Raw genomic sequence first — 20,518 nt, 5'->3', positions numbered from 1 at the left:
ACTGCAGTATGATAGGTGGCCCTGAAGTTGATCAGCTTCTCAGAATGAAGTAATGTGCCAGAATTTATCCTAAGGTTATAGGAATAGGAATAGGAATAGGAATAGGAATAGGAATAGGAATAGGAATAGGAATAGGACTAGGAATAGGAATAGGAATAGGAATAGGACTAGGAATAGGAATAGGAATAGGATTGAAGGGTATTTCTACAAATGTGAGGCCCTATTATATTTATTATTAAAATTAATACAGGTCGAATTATAGGAGTAGTAAAACATATATTTCAACAAAGCATGCAATTCTGGTTGCACAAGTTGCTTCTTATTCAATAGTGATTAATAAAATGAGCCATGTAACATTACTTGCTTGTATAAATCACCTGGCAGTCAAAGGTCATTAGCAATATGATTGCAACATGAAAAGGTGACAAAGAGTTATTGCAAAATTGAGATTTTAAAGAGGGGTCCAGTATTGAACTGATGATGGAGATTTTTATTGACTACTATAAATGATTATATGGGAAGAAAATAAAAAAAAATTATATTCAGATGTATGACCCCCAAATGTACAAGGGATATGTGGAAAATGTTGAAAGATCAAGCTATTAGTAAAACCCTTGGGATATGCCAACTTGACTCTAGAAATTTGAAAAATGGATAAATACATGGTGTTCCCTTTCCTTATAAATGTACTTAATAAAGTTATTACTAACAGAATAATGCCTCAGTCATGGAAATAGACAGTTGTGCCAATTACGAAAAAGTAGAATTATATGATTCTGCCTTCCTTATAGACCAGTCTCTATAATTAATCTTGATTACAAGCCACTGTTGTCTATTATTGGTACTCAGTCAGCCAAATACATTTCTGATCAATGTGGATTTGTGGGATGTGGCTGACCTTTTTGAAAATAGCTTTATTAAAATTATAGTTTGTCAAACAACATAAGCCACCATGGTACAATACATACTTACTGATGTTACAGTACTGTAAAAGAAATAGATCAGTTGGAGGGGACTTTTTAGATAAAGGAAAGAACAAGATGCAGACCCTTGAATGGAATGTATGCGACTATTACCTTCACAATGGAGACTAGAGTGATGGAGTAGTGAGAAATAGTAGGGACTGAAATGGTGCAAAATAAACAGCAGTTAATGGCATGTTGGTTTACAGGTTGGAAAAAGTCTACAGTTTGAAATGTTAAAAAATTTAATTGTATTTGGAAGGCAGAGTTTTTAAATAAAGTGTCACAATATAATCAAAGTAAATTAGTAATAATAAGTTTATATGCAGACAAGGTATTTCGTGGGTAGATGATGGCTTTGATGCATATGAGTTTATGAAGAATTTTATACTGGTAATTGTACTGATATCTTCAGATTCAATGGCCTCAATAAAGACACATGGGGGTCTTTCATTGCACTTGAGACTATAGGGAGTCATGTCACAGATGTCTTTTGCTATCCCTTCACTTTACCATATCCATCTATTTGGAACTACTGGCTACCACAATATATCATTAAAACCTGAAAAGTTAACATTTTGAAATGGAGTAAGTGTAAATATCCTTATTTGCAGGAATTGCAGCTGATGTGTTCATTTACAAAGCAAAACAGTTCATGAGTAGACTTCCTCTTTTCTTTTAAGCTATTGGTGACATTTGGCTCCTTTCCTGGATATAGTACTAATAGAGTAATACAAGAGCAGTAGTTTTAAATTATGTAAATACTCAACAACTGAGGTAAGGATAGCACAGTTTGTGGGAAGCTCTGGTAACCATTTGAAATTTCGGAACTCATTTTTTTTGTGTCCTGACATGTGGAGACCAAAGGTCCAAAAATCTGGACTTGCATATTGTAAATTTAATATTGCCATTTCTCAGAATTCTCCCATTTTTCAAAGTTAAAGCAATCTCAGAGTAGGTATGTATAATTTCATGGGATGTGCAGACATTGCCCCCACATTAGGTGTGCTGGAGTTCTTGCCCCCTATTAAAAGCAAGTTTAATTGAAAAGAGCAATATTTGATGTTTCCTCTTCTATGGCATTTTTGGAGATCTTATTCAGCATCTCAGGACTCACAAAACAGAGTCTCAAGATATGAATAAGGAGCTAGAAACTCACGCTAAATATTTAGAAATGTAGCTAGGCAATTGTTTACAAGATTCAGTTAATGCAATATGAAAAGCTGATGAAAAGACTTTAGTCTGATATTAGGAGAAATCACAGGATTAGGTACAGATGAGATAGTGTGCAAACAGGTATTGCATTTTTTACATGAACCTTCAATGATTATGCATTTCAGTCTTTCTTTACAGATATACTGGATAATTTTGAAGCCAATCAAATGCATGATGACAGATTTAATTTAGGGTGGAAGTAAATCTAAAGATTCTTGTGATAGATTGGTAGTTAGTAAAGAAGTTGTCAGATTGGGAGGGTGTCAGACTGACTTGTATCATGGTACAGTACAAGTACAAATTGCATTTAACTCCTTAGCTGCATTCTATGAGAAAACTGGCACTTTTAGTCTATCACTTTGTCTTGTTTTCAACAAATTTTAAAATGAATGAAGACATTTTTTAAACAAGAAAGTAATACAAAAATGAATTTCTCTTTTGCAGCTCACTTGTGAGGTAATTATTTGGCAAGTTCAATAACTTAACCCAGAAGTAAGTAGCATGACTTCTCATTCCCACCCCATGAATATACTACTAAGACATGGGTAATCAACACTTGAGCTATTACTATGCAATCTAAGCTCTTGCAATTGGTTATCCTCAGTAAATAAATCAGAGTAGTTAACCAACAATCTCTAGTCATATGAGTACAGACTATTGGAAAGTGCTGATGTAATGATTTTCAGGGACCGTTTTCTTTTGCAGATATGCCTTTTATTTTACTTTTTGTCAGGAAACCAGACAGAACTGCAGGCAATGGTAATAGCAGACACTGTACCCTGAGTAGAATAAATATTTTTTTCACATTTACCATGATCTGTAGGGAGGTTACTGCAGTAGCAGCAGATTGAAATACATTACTGGGGCATCCACTGGATGAAAGCAAAGGAAAGCTAGGAAAATCACACTAATACAATCATTGCTGTGGGTCAGTGGGGATAGGGTGGGGTGAGTACCATGCTTACCATCTGACATTTGCTGTGATTGTTTGTTTTGTCACTATTTTCGTTTAGGAAACCATATAGATCCGCGGGCAGCAATAACAGTGCAAACTGACCAAAGCACCATACATCTGTATCCTTTTAAAATGCAGCATTTATAGCAATCATAATAGGAGCTACCTTACACCATCAAGTGCAAATGTATTATTGTGGCTGTTATTTCAACACTTTTAGCAAACACTTAGAAGAGGTGGTTGCAAGACGTGGTTACCTGTGTGTTTGTGGAGGGGGCAGGTTGCATAAAATAGCAAAGGAAATATCATGACCACTTCTGAATGATTATTGATACAAATTGTTGGGAGAGATACTATCTGTCAAAGGACAATGTGCGCATTAAAGTTATTTAATTCTTTATAAGAAAAAAAGTAGTGTACCTCCTCAAAAAGGAAACATTCTACTGGGACATTATTTGTGAGCTATGTACATAAGCATAGGTTCATAAGTTCATTGGTAGGTACTAGGCTATCGGCCCCGTGGCCTATATAAGCCAAGCCAAAAAGGTTCCCTGGCTTTCACCACCCAAGAAAACTATTTTCCTGTGCCCCTGTCAAGCAGTGCCACAGAAGTGATCCCCGAGGTGAGTTTTCTATTTCCCACCCAGTCATCAAGGTTTTTCTTAAAGAGGGCCAATGAGGAGCTTTGCTTGACATGAATGGGTAGTTTGTTCCAGAGTATGGGAAGTCTCCTGGACAGGAATTTATCCCTCCAGCATGCTCTGTTTTTTGGGGTGACAAGGTTTAGGTCCCTGGAGTGTGTGATTCAGTGGTTCAGAGAGATTGGGATTTCTTTAAGTGTAGCATGTCCAACAGCTCTGGGTTTGATATAACTTTGTATGTTGGGCAGAGATTGCCTCTGAGTAGGTGATATGTGACGGAGTAGAGCTAGAGTTTTTTGGGACAGTCTGCGTATGGCATCTGTTTGAGGCCAGTAATCCTCTTAGTGAGGTATTTCTGTGGCCTTTCCAATTGTTGTAGATGTCTTGTGAGATACATGCCAAACGGGGCATTCTACTCTTTAATGGGTCTAATGATGGATGAGTAGAGAGGAACAATGACCTCCTTTTTTCTAGAGGAGAACCCTTTTGTGATGAGGTGTGCCATGTAGAAGGATTTCCTGACTACTGTGGTGCTGTGGTTATCAAAGAAGAGACTACTGTCCACCTGTGTTCAGAGGTCTCTTATCACACTTTCAGTGTTTAGTGAGCTACCACCTATGTGGTATTTCATGGGTACCGTGTTTTTCGCAAAGGGGATGACAATGCATTTCTTGGCATTGAGCTTGAGGCCATGACTTTGACACCAAGCATCTGTCTCTGTGAGGCCCTTTTGAAGAATGTCTACATCATTAGGTGATTCTATTATGACTCCCAGTTTGCAGCTATCTGCGAAGTTTGTTAGCCAAAGACTTTCTGTGTTGGCCTGCACTTCAGAGAAGTAGATGCCGAACAGGAGAGGACCCAGGACCGAACCCTGTGGTACTCCATTCATCACTGGTCTGAAGTTGGCATCTTATTAGAAGACCTGGGAGCTAGATTCAATAAACCCTACACAGCCCGATAAAACTATGTGTGCGTCTGGCACTGATTTGTGTTCAGTAAGTGGCTTTACATTGTGTTTAGAGCTGCACAAACCCAAAGAACATTGTAGCATGCTAATTACAGCATAACAGGTGAACCATATGCTAATCAACCAATCCAAGATGAAGGAGCTACTTGACAAGCTATTAAGCAGTTGTGTACACTTAATGCAGGTTTTTGCCTCGAATTCCAAAATCTATCGGAATACAGTCACAGAAACTACTCTACACAGAAAGAATGTGCAAAAGGCCCACGTCTATCCTGCTGCTGCTGCTGCTGCTGCTGCTGATAGACCTCAGCCAAGAAAGAGAAGGGTGTTTCGACCCCGTTTAACTTTTTATAGTCTGCATGAGGTGGAAATGATAGAGCGCTACAGGGCAGATAGAAACTACAGGAACCCTCAAACATTTATCATCCTTCACTGAGAGCAAGAGAAAACTGAGGGGCACCAATACCTGCACAGACTATGATATGTCTAGCACTTAGAATATTAGCTACAGGAACCTTCCAGAGACCAAAAGGGGACATGCTGGGAGTGTCACAGGCATCAGCATCGAGAATCCTACATCAGTTCTAAAATGGCATGTTATAACATGCCAGTGACTACATACATTTTCCCCATATTCTCGAGAAGAGAGCTACAACTATGCAGGATTTCTAACTCATAGCATACTAACTTGAATTCCTGGGTGCCATAGACTGCACACACACTGAGATCAAAGCACATCCCAAGAAGCAGGGAAGGGTCTACATAAACATTAAGGGCTTCAACTCCATTAACTGCCAGGTCATGTGTAATGGTAAGGGAATCATCCTGAATATATGTGCTGGCAACCTCAGCAGTTACCACCACTGTCATTTCTGGCACAACTCTCAGCTCAACCAAAGGTTTTCTAGTGCGGATATCCCACATGGTTATTTATTGGGTGGTGCACTTGAACCAAGGCTGATGATACTCACTGAAGAATGCTATATGGAGGCAAACGCTCAAACAAGAAATATCACAGAGCATGCTTTTGGGCTGCTGAAGTCATGGTTTCAGTGTCTAGCTGCATCAGGAGGGGCCTGCAGCAAAATCCCAGTTACTTGTGTTGAAATTTTCATTGTCTATGCTATCCTTCACAATATTATCCTGGAAAAACAGTTTCACAAGGAACGCCAATGGGAAGGGGCACATATACCACCACCAATGGCAATGTTACCACAGCCACACTCAGTTAAGGACTCAGATGAGGATCCATCAGACACAGTGGATGTAGGTAGACATTGGCACACACAATATGCCCTTACTCTGGCCAAGAGGCAATGGATAATACACATGCTGACCACCTAAGGAGCACAACTTTCATCCTATGCACATACATACATACAGCAAAATTGATGCAAGGTAATGCTCACAACATTTACTTACCCATGATATGGATGTGCACTACTAGCATCACACAGACCCCAAATTAAAATACTTGTAATTGCAAGACTATCAAGGTAAGTGTTGAACTTGGAACAGGAAAAAAATGGGTAGCGACACAAATGAACGACAGATCTTTCCATACTGTTACTTGATAATGTACCTAAGTAGAATGTGTGTGAGTTTTATAGCAATGAGATCAATATGTGACTGGACTGACATATGTCAATAGATGTGTGCTCTTTAGCAACTAATAGACCTCATAAATCAAAGATATACACAATACAAAAACCTGTAAGAAAGCAGTAGAGTTAAGTTCATTGTCATCACCCCCAACTGTGAGAACTGGCTCTAACAGGAGTTGCACTGGCACACCCATACCCATGGTTGGATGTGCTGGTGCTACTTGAATGTGACTGATGTCTGTTGGACCAGCTCTTTTTATGAGCACACCCAGGACCATGGTCCCATGTCCTACCACAGCTGGATGTGGACACCTCAATTACTGATGGAGGAGTGGAAGTACTGCCACCACGGGATAGTGATTGAGCATGGCCACATTGGCTAACAGTAGATGATAACGCTGACCTGCTTTCACATGGATGTTGTCCCCCTTCCCACAGATGTTCCATCACAGACATTTCCTGGTGCATCATGACATTCATCTGATCCATTGAATTAGCCACACAGAGGAGGCAGTCAGTGACATCAGCCTGTATCACATCTACAACCCTAATCATGTCCTTGGAGGCCCTAATGCAATGTTCTTGTGCCTCCATAACAGCCTTAAACATATATTGAGTGGTACATAATGACACACCATGATTAGGAGGAGGGTGGACAGCAAGCATCCTCCAAGTACCCCTAAAAAAACTATCTGTGTGGCAACTTTCCCACACTTTGGCTATGGCCAGAATCAACCAGCATGAAGCCGCAGTACCCACCCTCCACCTCTACAATATCTAAGGGCTCAGTGAAATAGGCATGCGTAGGCATACTGACTGTTTCTGATTGAAATCCAAGGGATGGCTGAATATCAACCTCAGTGTCAGATTCAATCTCTGCACCCTGCAATTGTGCCTCTGTTTGGCCACCATCATCATCAGAGGCTACCACTTGTCCGACAATAGGTGATAAGAGTCCTACACTTCCACTGTCAGGATCACCTGTGACTTCCACTGTCAGGATCACCTGTGATAATAATCAACAAATACAGGAATTAAATTAATACTACACTAAATATTAAAGCAGTTTATGGGATAACAAACTAACACTGGTCCCACTACCACAGATGGTACAGCAGCACGGACAATCATTATACCCACCTCACACATAAATGCATATATCTGACGAATTGTCATCAATAAGCAAAAATAAATTTTACTTACCATGTACAGATGACCTCACACTTTGTAGAGAGAACGGTCCTATAATGAAGCAAGGGAATGACATAAATTAAACATCACAATGGGAATAACATAGCGGGACAGTGAATAAACAATTGCCTATATGTCCGTTAAGAATAGTTTTAAATGAAACTTAGTTGATACGTCCACCCACAGCCCATGTGTAATAAACAACTGTGATATATAAGTGTATTAATTATCAATAGGTAGAAGAAAAACAAAATCTCCCCATGAAGTATTAGTCAAATCATATATTTTATTAAACAAGCAAAACTAGAACTTCACATATGTCAACGTGGGTCCCATTCATATGATCGAAATTTCAAAATTTTGAAAATCATATGGCTGAGGACTATATGATCAAAGTTTTGAAACTCTGAACATTTTGAGTGGAGATTGCCATACAGCGTGGCATAGGAAATTTACTGTTTTCCTCACTGTAGTGTAATCTTCGAGTTGGTATTTTTAAATAGCAAGTGGTGTGGGGTGTAGGGGGGCTTTCCCCTACACAAATGTAAAAGAAAACATTTTTTGTTTTTATTTTTTTTATTTTATGTTTGAAATTTCAAAACTTCGAACATATGGTCTGCGACCATATGATTTTCAAATTTTTGAAATTTTGATCATCTGAAGGGGATCCGTAAGCTTACCTGGAAGCTACTCCTGTGACACAGTTGTCATCCCAGACACAACACTAACATGAAGCAAATGTTGGTGTGCACTTTTCAATGAGCTGTCTGCATCTCTGACAGTGGACAGGAACTCTTCATTTCATATTAGTGGGGGCTTGGTAGCAGCTCCTCTCCCCATAGCTAGGTGTTCATGGGCAACTACAGCTGCTCTCCTTTGGGCTGATGAAATTATATCAGTGGCCAAATTATACACCTGATCATAAGTCCTGGTGTGACCCCTTACTTCTGCATTGACATTGTTCATTAACTGGTTCCAAATCTGCATTCTGGCAGCCATATCTACATGTCCTATCTTAAGCAGAAAGGCACCACAGTGCCTGAACACCTGGATTATCACTTCATTTTCAGAGTCACTAAAAGGAGGTTTGCATGGATTTGTAAGCTTGTGTGCCATAATCCTATGTGACATAAAACAGTGAAGGATATAACACATAAAAATCACCTAACTAAAGTCTTGCTTATGTACACATTTGTCAACATTAAGCACTGAAAATGCACATTTCAGTTATTAAAACTGAAGATTATATTGTTGTCCCACCTCACCCTCACACACAAACTATTTTTTTTCCAAACCAAGGAATGCCACTTTAGTAACATATTATATTTCCCACTGTAATATCAGGGTGCCTACACATTTTTAAGAGAAAAACACTAGAAACACACTTTTGTTCTAGCAGCACACAAATGGTAGGTGGTGTACCCACCACCAAAACAACAATCAAATGAAAGTTTTGTACAAACCAATGAATGACACATAAATTAGTAAATATGCTTTCAACACAGTTAGCAGAATGTGTACATATTTACAGCAGAAAACTCAATTTATGATTACCAGTCACCTATCACTGTGCCCACCACTCCCCTGGTGGTGGCCCTGGGTCACCTCTAAAGTATATTACTTGTGTCAGAGATATGTACATTACTTTTCTCTGCAATAACATAGAATATTGTAAAATAATTTTAACAATAGCACTTATGATGAAAGTAAATAATCTGTCTATCTGAGATATGTAAATGCCTGCCAAAATATCTGTGCCAACTGTAAGCTGTAAGAAGGGCTTAGAGATAAAAGTTCCATTTTCTAATGGATATATAAATTGCTTTGTAACATGTTACAAAATCTTGCATGTACTTGAGAAATACAAGCATATCTTAGAAAATTAGAAGCCTTCTCTGCAGATAAATCAAAAGGAATAGCAATTTTCTGTTTTGTCCACATACATAAATCTCCTCACCTTCAAGTTCCCTAGCTACATGGTTACCTTTTTACAGTGCAGATTCAGGCTTCTGTGCACGGTGAAGATGCAGATAAGGTGTGGACTCATTAGAATTACTGAATACCAAACTTTTGACTTTGTGTAGCAGATGTAAGCATAGTGTAGGCTCTGCAACATTGCTAGTTGCTAATGGATCGCAACTGCGAATGATTAGGAGGAGAGAGAAGGAAGACACAACAGCAATTTCATCTACTTTCTCTGCGGTGGTTGTGTCACTCAGGTTACACTTACTTTAGCAAGCTTTTAAATTGAACTAAACAGCAAACATTTATCATTTATGTTCGATAGTAGACAAATTCTCCTGCCTGTTCTGATACATGTTTTTCACTGTTGTGTACTTTTTATCATACAGTTAAAGCAAAACGATACAAAATGCACTCTAGACTGCATGTCTGAGATTACAGGAGAGATAAGGGAAAAATAAACACAATACAAAGAAAAGACAGAGCTGCATTTGTGCAAAGATATTCATAAATGGCTGCATGATCATGCATTGCATTAAATATGTAAGTCACACATGTACAACCAACTGAGAATTTATGTCCTGTTAATTCTGTAGAAGAAATGGGAATTGCTTGTATGCACATGATTTACTTTCCTGCTGCAAAGCTGTATCTATGGCATGGAGAGATAACACACTCCCACTGTGTTTTATCGTTTCAGTGCTATGATAGTTTAAATTCAGAGCTGTATAAAATTATTTAACATATGTTAAAATGTTTTTAATGTTTTTTTTTTTACATTAACATTTGTGTGGCATGCGGCTTAGTGCACACATTGTGAAATGTGTCAGTATTTAAAATGTAATATCAGCTTGAATGATAGGGACAGAATAAGTTAGGATTGTGAATCAACTGTGTGTGTAGCACACCTTGTAAAGACATTAAGACACACAGGATATAAGATAGTTAGACTATGGTTCAAGTCCCACATTGTTTTTTTAAGCATAAATGATATTATGAATTTTTTACAAAGAAAATATATTTTTACCTTTGCCTGTCTTGTTTGCGCATTGCTCACCTGCATGCAGACATGCCTTTTGGCTGCAGACAAAAAAGATATATTATTACTTGCAAAAAAAAAGATACACTGTTACATGTTTCACTTCCTTTACATAAACACTCTAAATGGGTTTGCATGGCAGTCAGCACTTAAACACAACACCTGCAGGTACACAACATTTGAAGACACAAACGATACATTGTAACTTGATAAAGTGAATAATTGTTACTTGTTCCCTCCTTCCTGTGTGCAAAAACAGTAAGTGGCATTGTATGGCAGTCAGCAGTCTGAATTGTACTGAGTGTAAAATGTACACCCACTTCATACCTTTCCTGTAACAACAAGTATAAGTTCATGGCCACAATACAGATGAACCATGGTTCTAATCCAGCACCCTCCAAATTTTATTAATACTATTCCATTTAAATTTATGCAAAAATTAAGAATATCATGATTATTATATAATAACAATAACTATGTATATTACTTTATATCATATGAATTATATATGTGATTGGGGGTCTCCTGACAATTATATTTCTGTAATTAAAATGTCTTTTTTCTGCCCTGGGATGAACTTCGTACTTTACTAATAGTCATCTACACATCTCACATAACACAAGTATAGCTGAAAACCAAAATGTATTGTGTGGTCTGATACAGAACTCACAAATCTAGCCTGAAAGTAATATAAGTATATGCATATCCAGTATCAGGTCACACATACATGGTTACCTGAAGTGAAGCACCACTCACTCTTTAAGGTGTCTATATTATTAATGAGCATGCATGATGAACACTTCTTCAATGGCATTGAGGGAAAAGCCACCTATGTGGAAGAATATGTACTCTCTATTTTATAGAGGTTGAAATCCTATATTGTGCAAATGGCTTTTATCGGTGTGTAAGGCACTTCAAAATATGTGCCATTTCATAAAATGTATACCCCCCCCAATTCATGTCTTAAAAGCCAAGTCATTTAACAGGTATACCAGCAAAGTCATAAATTAATGCCAGCTGTCACATTACCCTTCTTGTTTCATAAAGTGCCTTACTCTCTGTTTGGTAATGTTGGTCTACACTTAACATCATGCAAATGTAGACATGATAAGGAACGACCAAACTAATAAACAAATATAGACGAAAACCAACCAGGCGATAAATAACAATTAATACAAATAAAAACAAACAAAACTTGTACAGCTAAAAGCAAAACTTAAAACAAACTTAAAAACAACTTAAAACAAATAAAAGAAAAACAAAAGAAGAATATAATTCAATGTGTGCTTTTTTAATTTAAACTTCCTCAGACAAAAGACAGACATCATTAATTACATCTTTTATAACCTTCACAGACTTCACAGAAAATTGTGCCAAAAATCATTTGGAAAGCATGCTCAGTAGCTAAAAAAAAATGGGAAATTTCTAAATACAATTCAAGGAATGCTTAAACAACAGCAATTGAATACTAAAAAGGCAATAATATTACATTATATTATATAAAAAAAAATAATAAATTAATTATTTTATTTCTTTATTATAAATCACAACTTCTCCAAACCCTCAACACTTTAAAAATTTATAAATTTTAAATATTAAATAAAAAATAAAAAATGTCACATATAATATATATAATAAAATAAATTATCATATATATTATATTATTATTACTTCCTCCATCTCCATATAATCCAAAAAACTTAAAAAAAAAAATAAAAAAATAAATATATTTATTAATTATTTATTTTTTTAGTCAAAATTTTTAATTTTAACTTCTTTTCTATTAAGACTGGCATACAATCAGCTTGTGGCATAATATCAAAATTTAATTTAATTTCTTAAAAGTCTTTCTCTTTTCTTCTTCCCTTTTTCCACAGGGGTTCTTTCTTCTATTTCCTTTACCATATACTTATATAATTAAAATTATATTTTTTATTTATTTTTTTTACATTTTTTTGTTTTAGTTTTTTTAGTTTTTAATTTTTATTTATATTCATCTCTGAGTGAAACGTTTCCTCTTGAATTCTCATCAATTCTTCTATAAGGAATAACAATGTAAAAGGAGAACAACTGCTTTAAACTTACCCAATTTAAACTTATTTAATATATAAGTTAAACTTCTTTTTCACATTAAAACTCTCATTTACATGCTCCACATCTATAGTTTCCACTCCTTCATTCCCCATTTACACTTTCCACATTTATAGTTTTTTTTTCTTCTCTAAAATTATTTTATTTTAAAAAATATTTAAAAATATTTTAAATCATTTCTTTATTTTGGAGATTATTTTTTATGGTTTTTATTATTTATGGTATTAATATTAGTTCAGTATGATATGACTTCTTTAATATATTATTAATCTTCTTAAAAAAGTTTATCTATCTACTTTTTGATGAATTCTTTCTACTCTAGTATTCTTATTTTGCTAGATGTATCTAAACCACTAGTATCTCTCTAACTTAGCAAGCGCCGTCTCTCATTACTCTTTAACAGCAAAACAACATTACTTTACCCATTTTTTAAGGTTTTAAATAACCATTTTGGTTTTTTCGTTTAATTTTGAAATTTTTTTGTTTATTTACCACATAATTTTTCCAAATATTATTAACAATTTCCTTAAATATAAATATTCATTTTAAGAAATTAATCTCACTTGTTATAATTAAGATGAACTCACTTGTTATAATTTTGTGCACCTCTTTTTAATTGGAAGCGGGTGTGCACTAGTTTTTTGAAAAAAAATCAAATATGTTTTTATTTTTTTGCCTAATCATTCTTGTTAAATCACTTTTGCCTCATAATCTTTTATCATAATTTAATATAAATTAAATTTGAAAAGTTAATTAATTCATTGATATAACTTGAAAAAATATTTTAAAAAAGTGATTTAATATAATATTCTTCATTACTATACATATATTATCTTTAAAATATCTAATATAATTTAATATAAAAATATATGAAATACGATAAATATTATATTGTTAATTTGAATATAAATATTATTTGTAAATCCAATAACATCAGTCATATATTAATATAATGAATCCATATAATATTGATTGATAGTTTATGATTAATTATTTAATAATTTAATAATATTAATTTTTTTATAATTATTATAATTCATAATCTAAACGATGACTTAAAAAATTTGATTATAAACCATATTTATCCAATATCATTGAAACTTTACTAAAATATTGTGTCTATTACATTATTGTAATCTTAACAATATACATAATATGTGTTTATATGCTTCATGAATTCTATTGTTTCCAATACATCTTATTCATCTTTCGATCTAACTTTTTAATTCTCTTTCAACATATACTTCACTCTTCATAACTAACTCTCTCTTGAATCAATCAAGCCAGAAATATTAATCACATGGAATTAGATCATATCTCCAGAGATTATTTTAGGTATCCATGATTGTTAAAAATTTGGGATTATCAATAAATTATTTATTAAAAAATTCCAGAAAAATATTCATTAGAATATAAAAAAAATTATCTAAATTTTTATCTATAACTTTTTTAAGGAACATTTAAGTGTCCGTATTTTATCATTTCTCCATTTAAAAATTATACCTTATTATCCATGAAATACTAATTTATAAATATCATCTTTATTCTGCTTTCTTATTTATCTTAATAAATTCTCCTTTATAAATTCTTTTACATCTTTATTTAAATTTTTGGATAATTTTTAATATTAATTCTTTCTAAATTTTAATTCTCTAAACATTCTTTATTTAGGTACATTCTTTATTTAAATTTCATTAATTATATATATTAGATATATTATTATTTTATATTACATTATGAATGCATTAAATGAAAAGGCATGTGCTCTTGAAAACAATTACTTGGGTTTGATAATTGAAACATTTAATTATATATTAAGGAACAAATAACACGAATGAATAAGAATAACGCAAAGAAAATCTGTAAATCATAAATTTGACAGTTGAAAACATTTTATTGTCAGAAATATTCAAAAGAAAACCTCATAAAAGTTTAATAACTTAGCTTCTTCATAACTTCACCAGGCAATTCAATTTGACTCATCAATATCCGAACCATAGGCAATTCTTATATTCATATTTGAATATCATAACTTGTATGCATTCATCGTTTTCCTTTGGTTTATGTAATCACCCTTCATATATTTAACCATTATGCATTTTACCATTAAGTATTCATATCTTACTATTTTTTTATTCATATTCCTTCATATTTTCATATGTCGATTCGGTCAGATTTAATTCTTTTTTATTTGAAAGCCTTTGTTTTTTCTGTTTTCATCCACTATTCATGATAATATATGTATCATTGAAGATTTATTGTCTCTTTATATTTTTTTTCTCTATAAGCATTCTTTAATTTATTAATTATTTGATTCTTTTTATTTTATATTTATTAAATGTCATATTGAATCTGGATAATCAATTATCTTATCTAATTGTTTAATGTTTCAATTTTTTCAGATATTCAATTATCGAATATTATATTGATTATATCAAGAATACATTCAGAAATCATCTTTGCCACATTGGTCTTAATCAGCATGTTCCTTCCTCTTTTCTATTCGATTGACCAATCCCAGCAAGATCAACAGCCCTTTATTATCATAAACCAATTATATATAATTCTTTCATATATGCACTCTTTGCCATCAATTTGAACAATTGCAACAGTTCTTAATATCATTAATTTTTATAAAGCCAGTTAATATCATTATTATATTTATTTTAGGGAATATATTATCAATAAAATTAGCTTTCTCTCCTCCAACATTATCAGAAACATTCATACATTCTTTTAATTATTTCTGTAATGGAGTCCAAAGTTACTTTCATGATCATTTATTCTTGATTAACAGAAGCATCCTTCTCTCTTTGACCATTGTGTTAGAAGTTCTTTCTCCTCCTGTCCAAATTTGTATTAAAAACATTTTGGTTATCCATTTAAAAAATAAAAAGCATCAGGTTTGCACATCATGTGGCTTCTAACTCTTTTCTCTTTAGCCATTTCACCATTGTTGTTTGTTCCTTCCAAAAAATCGTCCACCGCGTTTTTATTAATTTCAAATAAAATCTTAAACTCACCCAAAGTCAAAATGGTACCTTCGATGAGGTCAACTTTTCTACTCTCTGCCATCTCTAAGCACCATGTAGTTTGCATAAGCAAATATATCCAAACTAAAGCTTAAATAAGCAAAATAAGCCTGTCAAAATAAATATATTTTAATAACACTCAAACAAATGATACATAGCGATACTTGAAAAACAAATAGCTAGCCAAACTTACAAATGATAACTTCAACTAAAATAAGAACCAAACTAACAAACGAAATTTAATTTAAAAAGCAACAAATAGAAACAACATAAAGACAATAAAATACAAAACTTCCTTTTATAAACTCTTCGAAAGTGCTTTAAAATTAAAATAGCGCCAAAATACGAAACACAATTGGAGCATGCATCATGCAAATGTAGTTGGCATGGTTGTGCGGGTTTGTGCATTGGCCTTAAAACATGATATTGTGATTTGGTGGGAAACACCTCAACTGTTGTTGGGAGATCTGTGCAGACATGGCAGGAGCTGACAATGATGGTGTCCAATTCAAAGGTCAAAGATGAGGTTTAAAGGAGTCAAGAATATTCACTGCACTCCTCATAAACCACTACTGCCATAGGATGCTGCAGGGGGACAGTACTGAGTCTCTCTATAAATTGGAGGCTTGGAATAGTCCACCTAAGGCTGTCTTCAGTGTGAATGGCATTCCATGCACTGGGGAGCAATGCCTGAACTGGTGCAAGCAGGAACAATTCAATCATTGGCTGGATGAGTTTATGACTGCTGACATCCCACAGTTGTGTAAGTATACAGACAAAGATACTTTAACTGAAATACATAGCTGTAGATAGCCAAGACTGGGATGCATAATATTTTTCTTTATTCTCTCTCCTTATTTATTGTTTGGCTGCTCGGGAGATTTCACCAAACAGGGAGGCACATGTTGAATGCTTAGAAAGACTCTGACACACATAGGGTATGTACGCAGCACACATTAATATTATTTTATTAAACCATTGTTCTTCCATACTTTGCTAGCAAATTAAACCTACATATCTTAACTGTAAAAGCAACCATGCATGCTTTATTCTGTAGCTCAAGGTAAATGTAGGAGTGAAGTGTAATAGTGTAATCAGATGTTGTGGGTTCAAATCCCACTAGTAAACAAAAATAATATTAATTTTAACAAAATTGGCATAAATGCCATGTTGCTAACTTAATCAGTATTATTTTTAAAAGCATATGTGCACTATATGCATCTTGCAAGGATTATTTGGAACAATTCTCAGTCCTATTTTGGATAAAAGGACAAATATATTTTTATTGTAGTAAATTATTGTGTGACATATAATGGTTCTAATTATCTTATTTTTATACCCCACCCTTTATCTCTCATTTTTTAATTTTTATATGTCTGATCATACCACTCTAATGTCACAATTTTCTGACAACCAACAATAGGATTCCTAGCACAGGGAGGTAGCCCAATCATTGCGGCTCAGCCTAATACCCATCCAACAGCTGCCACACCAACTCCCAGCACAAATGGGATGCAGCCTGGCAGTACTGCCTCCACAGCCCATGCACTACTTGGGCCCTCAACATCAGGTAGCATTACCCTGGCAGCTGGTGCACTGCTTTCCTCCAGGAGTCTTAGTGGAGAGGTGGGGATTTTGTCACCTGCCAGGAGCTACCAGCATGAGGTCTTAGAAAATAGCATTGTTGCATACCTCAGCTGTCTGGAGAAGTTGTTTGTGGGATTCCAGAGAGCATCCAAATGTCAGGCAGTCCAACAGAAAACTGAGGAAGAGGACAGTGATGACAATTCTGTAGGAGAGGACTAGATTATCACTGTCTGCATTCTTGATGGCATGTGCCTCAGATGTCCCATACCTACACCCATTCATGGTGTCCCCCAACCTTCTGTGTCCCTTATCATCCCTGTGTCTGTCTTACTTGTTCTGTTTGTCTGCACCTGCGTTTCCACCTATCTTTCTTAAATGACCCTGACATTGCTAAGTCCCTTCCCCAACATTCCTCTCTTTTTGAAATAAAATAAAACTAGGCACCTATTCCACAAAAAAGTGTCCCATAGACAGCTCTCCACTTCACACATTTGCCTTCTTGACAAACTTGATTTGTTCCAATTGGATATACAATATGTTGCATTGTTGTCACCCATCTGTGCTGTGGTGACAGCCCAAAGTCATCTAATTATCTATCCATGTTCACATTACCCTGTTGAAGAAGTGGATAGCTATGATTCTTTCCTAATTCCCCTCCTGCAAATTCCTATACTGCTTCCTCCTGCTTGCCGCCAGTTTCACCACTTTCCTCTCTACCCCATTTTCACACCTTTAATCTGGTCAAAAAATAGAATCACATAACACACATATGGCAGAAATGCACCTTAATAAAGCCCTTCAATTTTGTCCTTTGTTTGCACAGAGTTTGGCATTGTGCACCAATGCAGAATGATGGTGAATGGCTCTTCATGTCCTGTGGCATAGACCATACTAGTCCAATTACGTCCGTGTAGGGCTGCTTAAACTCACTGTGACAAAGGAACACAGAGTTAATTCAGAGTAAACAAAGTACTTTGAAACATTTACTCTGACAGTTATTTAGACTCCCTGAATGTATAAAAATGCTAATCCATATGTGTACTGTTGACTTAAACCACTTGACTGATCTTTATTTCTATACAGTATTTCACTGTAGCCATTGCTTCTTACATTTGCAGGAATTATCACATTTACTTAAGTAATGCCATTCTGACAACACGTGTAAAAAATATAGCTTGAACTAAATTTGAACACTGTATCATTTGTACTCTGAAGATGAGCTCACTGCCCTTACACCTACTGCCAAAGGGAAATCTAGGCAGCAGCTATATTTCTTACACTCAGTACTGTCCAAAGTGCTGAAGGTCAAGCCTAGTGGCTTAGCATGTTTGTGTGAAGGAGGGTGAACCAAGAGAAAAATTACTATTTTCCCATTTAAGCAGAGAACTGATTTTTGTTTCATGCTTAACTCCACTTAAACTGGGAAGACAATAGCAACAGTTCTTAATATCATCAAATGTACAACACAACATTTTCAATATAAACTACTGTATGAACATCATAGTATATTCAGCTATTTTTCCCATAACACTGATGGATAACTATTTTTCAAGTTCAAGCTGCATTCATTAACTGTGAATCTTGTGTGCAATCACTTTGCCATCATTTGTTCAAACCAGTTGCTTGGTGATCCACTATGTATAGAGGTACTTGGCATCTATTACTAAAGTCATTGCCAGGTTATTCTTCATACTATCAAAAGCCATTTAAAAACACAACCAAAGGGAAAGGGGCTTAATATTGACTGAAGACATATTTGATCAGACTTATGTGTGTAATGGGAACAAATGTCAACTACACTGGCACATTATTTAAAGCTTTATATTGGCAATAGACAATGAGATTGTCTTATACATATCTGTGTGTGTGTGTGTGTGTGTGTGTGTGTGTGTGTGTGTGTGTGTGTGTGTGTGTGTGTGTGTGTGTGTGTGTGTGTGTGTGTGTGTGTGCGTGTGTGTGTGTGTGTGTGTGTGTGTGTGTGTGTGTGTGTGTGTGTGTGTGTGTGTGTGTGTGTGTGTGTGTGTGTGTGTGTGTGTGTGTGTAATGTACACAACATATTGAGAAAGAGATGCATGTATGTCTCAGTTCTGCAACATGCATTCCTGACAGCTTACTGCACATAGATTAAGAAGCTGTATTTTATATCTGTACACTGGAATCAAAACAGAAAAACAATAGTCCACACTTTGCACACCAGTCTCATAACAATATATGTTACCTGTCTCATATAACAATGATGTCATAAAGACCACTATGACAAGGAAAGTTCAGACTTCTGTGATGCCACAAATATTAACTGCTATGTCCTACAGATGGGAACAATATAGTCAGGCAGGGGTTCATTTACCAACACAGCCAAATTGTGTATCTGTCTGTATAAGTGTATGTGTGAGTACTCAGAAGAGCATGAGTCTGTATCTTACTGTCAGCAATCAAGTCTCATGGAGAACAAAAATTTTTGCAGTCATATATGACCACACAGCCATTTCATACAGCCCTCACAACATCTTCTCCCAAGCATACACTGATGATGTTATCTATTATAAAGTGTTCTGCAATAGTGTAAAAGCCAGACTTATGCTGTGGTACTTGCATTAGTACTGTGTTGTCTAACTTGTGTAACTAGTTCTTGTGTAACTAGTTAGGTGGGGTTGTAATGCAGTCAACATATGTGTGTGCAAAGTCAGAAGAGCATGAGTCTGTGTCCTATGGTCAGCGATCAAGTATCATGGAGAACAAAAGTTTTTACAGTCATGCATTCTTACACAGCCGTTACATACTAGCCTCTCATCATATTCTTCCAAATATACACTGATGATGTCATCTGGTATAAATTTTTCTGCAAATGAATGAAAAGTCAGACTTATGCCATGGTGCATACATTAAGTAAAATGTGATGCAGATAGACAGGTAGGGATTCTAATCTCACTGCTGTCACCTTGTGTGTATAAGTGTGTGTGTGTGAGAATAGACAGAAGGGCATGAGTCTGTGTCCTACTGAAATAACTCAGGTGTCATTGAGAAAAACATTTTATATTCATATATGAGTACACAGCAAGTTTTTACATCCCTCCCAACATCTTGTTCTCACCAGACACTAATGATGTCATCTGCTATAAAGTGTTGTCTGACAGTATAACAGTCAGGTTTTTGCTGTAGTGCTTGCATTAAGTATTATATTCTGTAGATAACTACATAGGGGTTCTAGCCTCACTGCAGTCAACGTGTGAGTGTGTGTGTGTGTGTGTGTGTGTGTGTGTGTGTGTGTG

Source organism: Protopterus annectens, chromosome 1.part0, assembly GCF_019279795.1.
Source record: "Protopterus annectens isolate FY-2018-M chromosome 1.part0, PAN1.0, whole genome shotgun sequence".
NCBI lineage: Eukaryota > Metazoa > Chordata > Ceratodontiformes > Protopteridae > Protopterus > Protopterus annectens.
Note: the sequence above shows the minus strand (reverse complement) of the source record.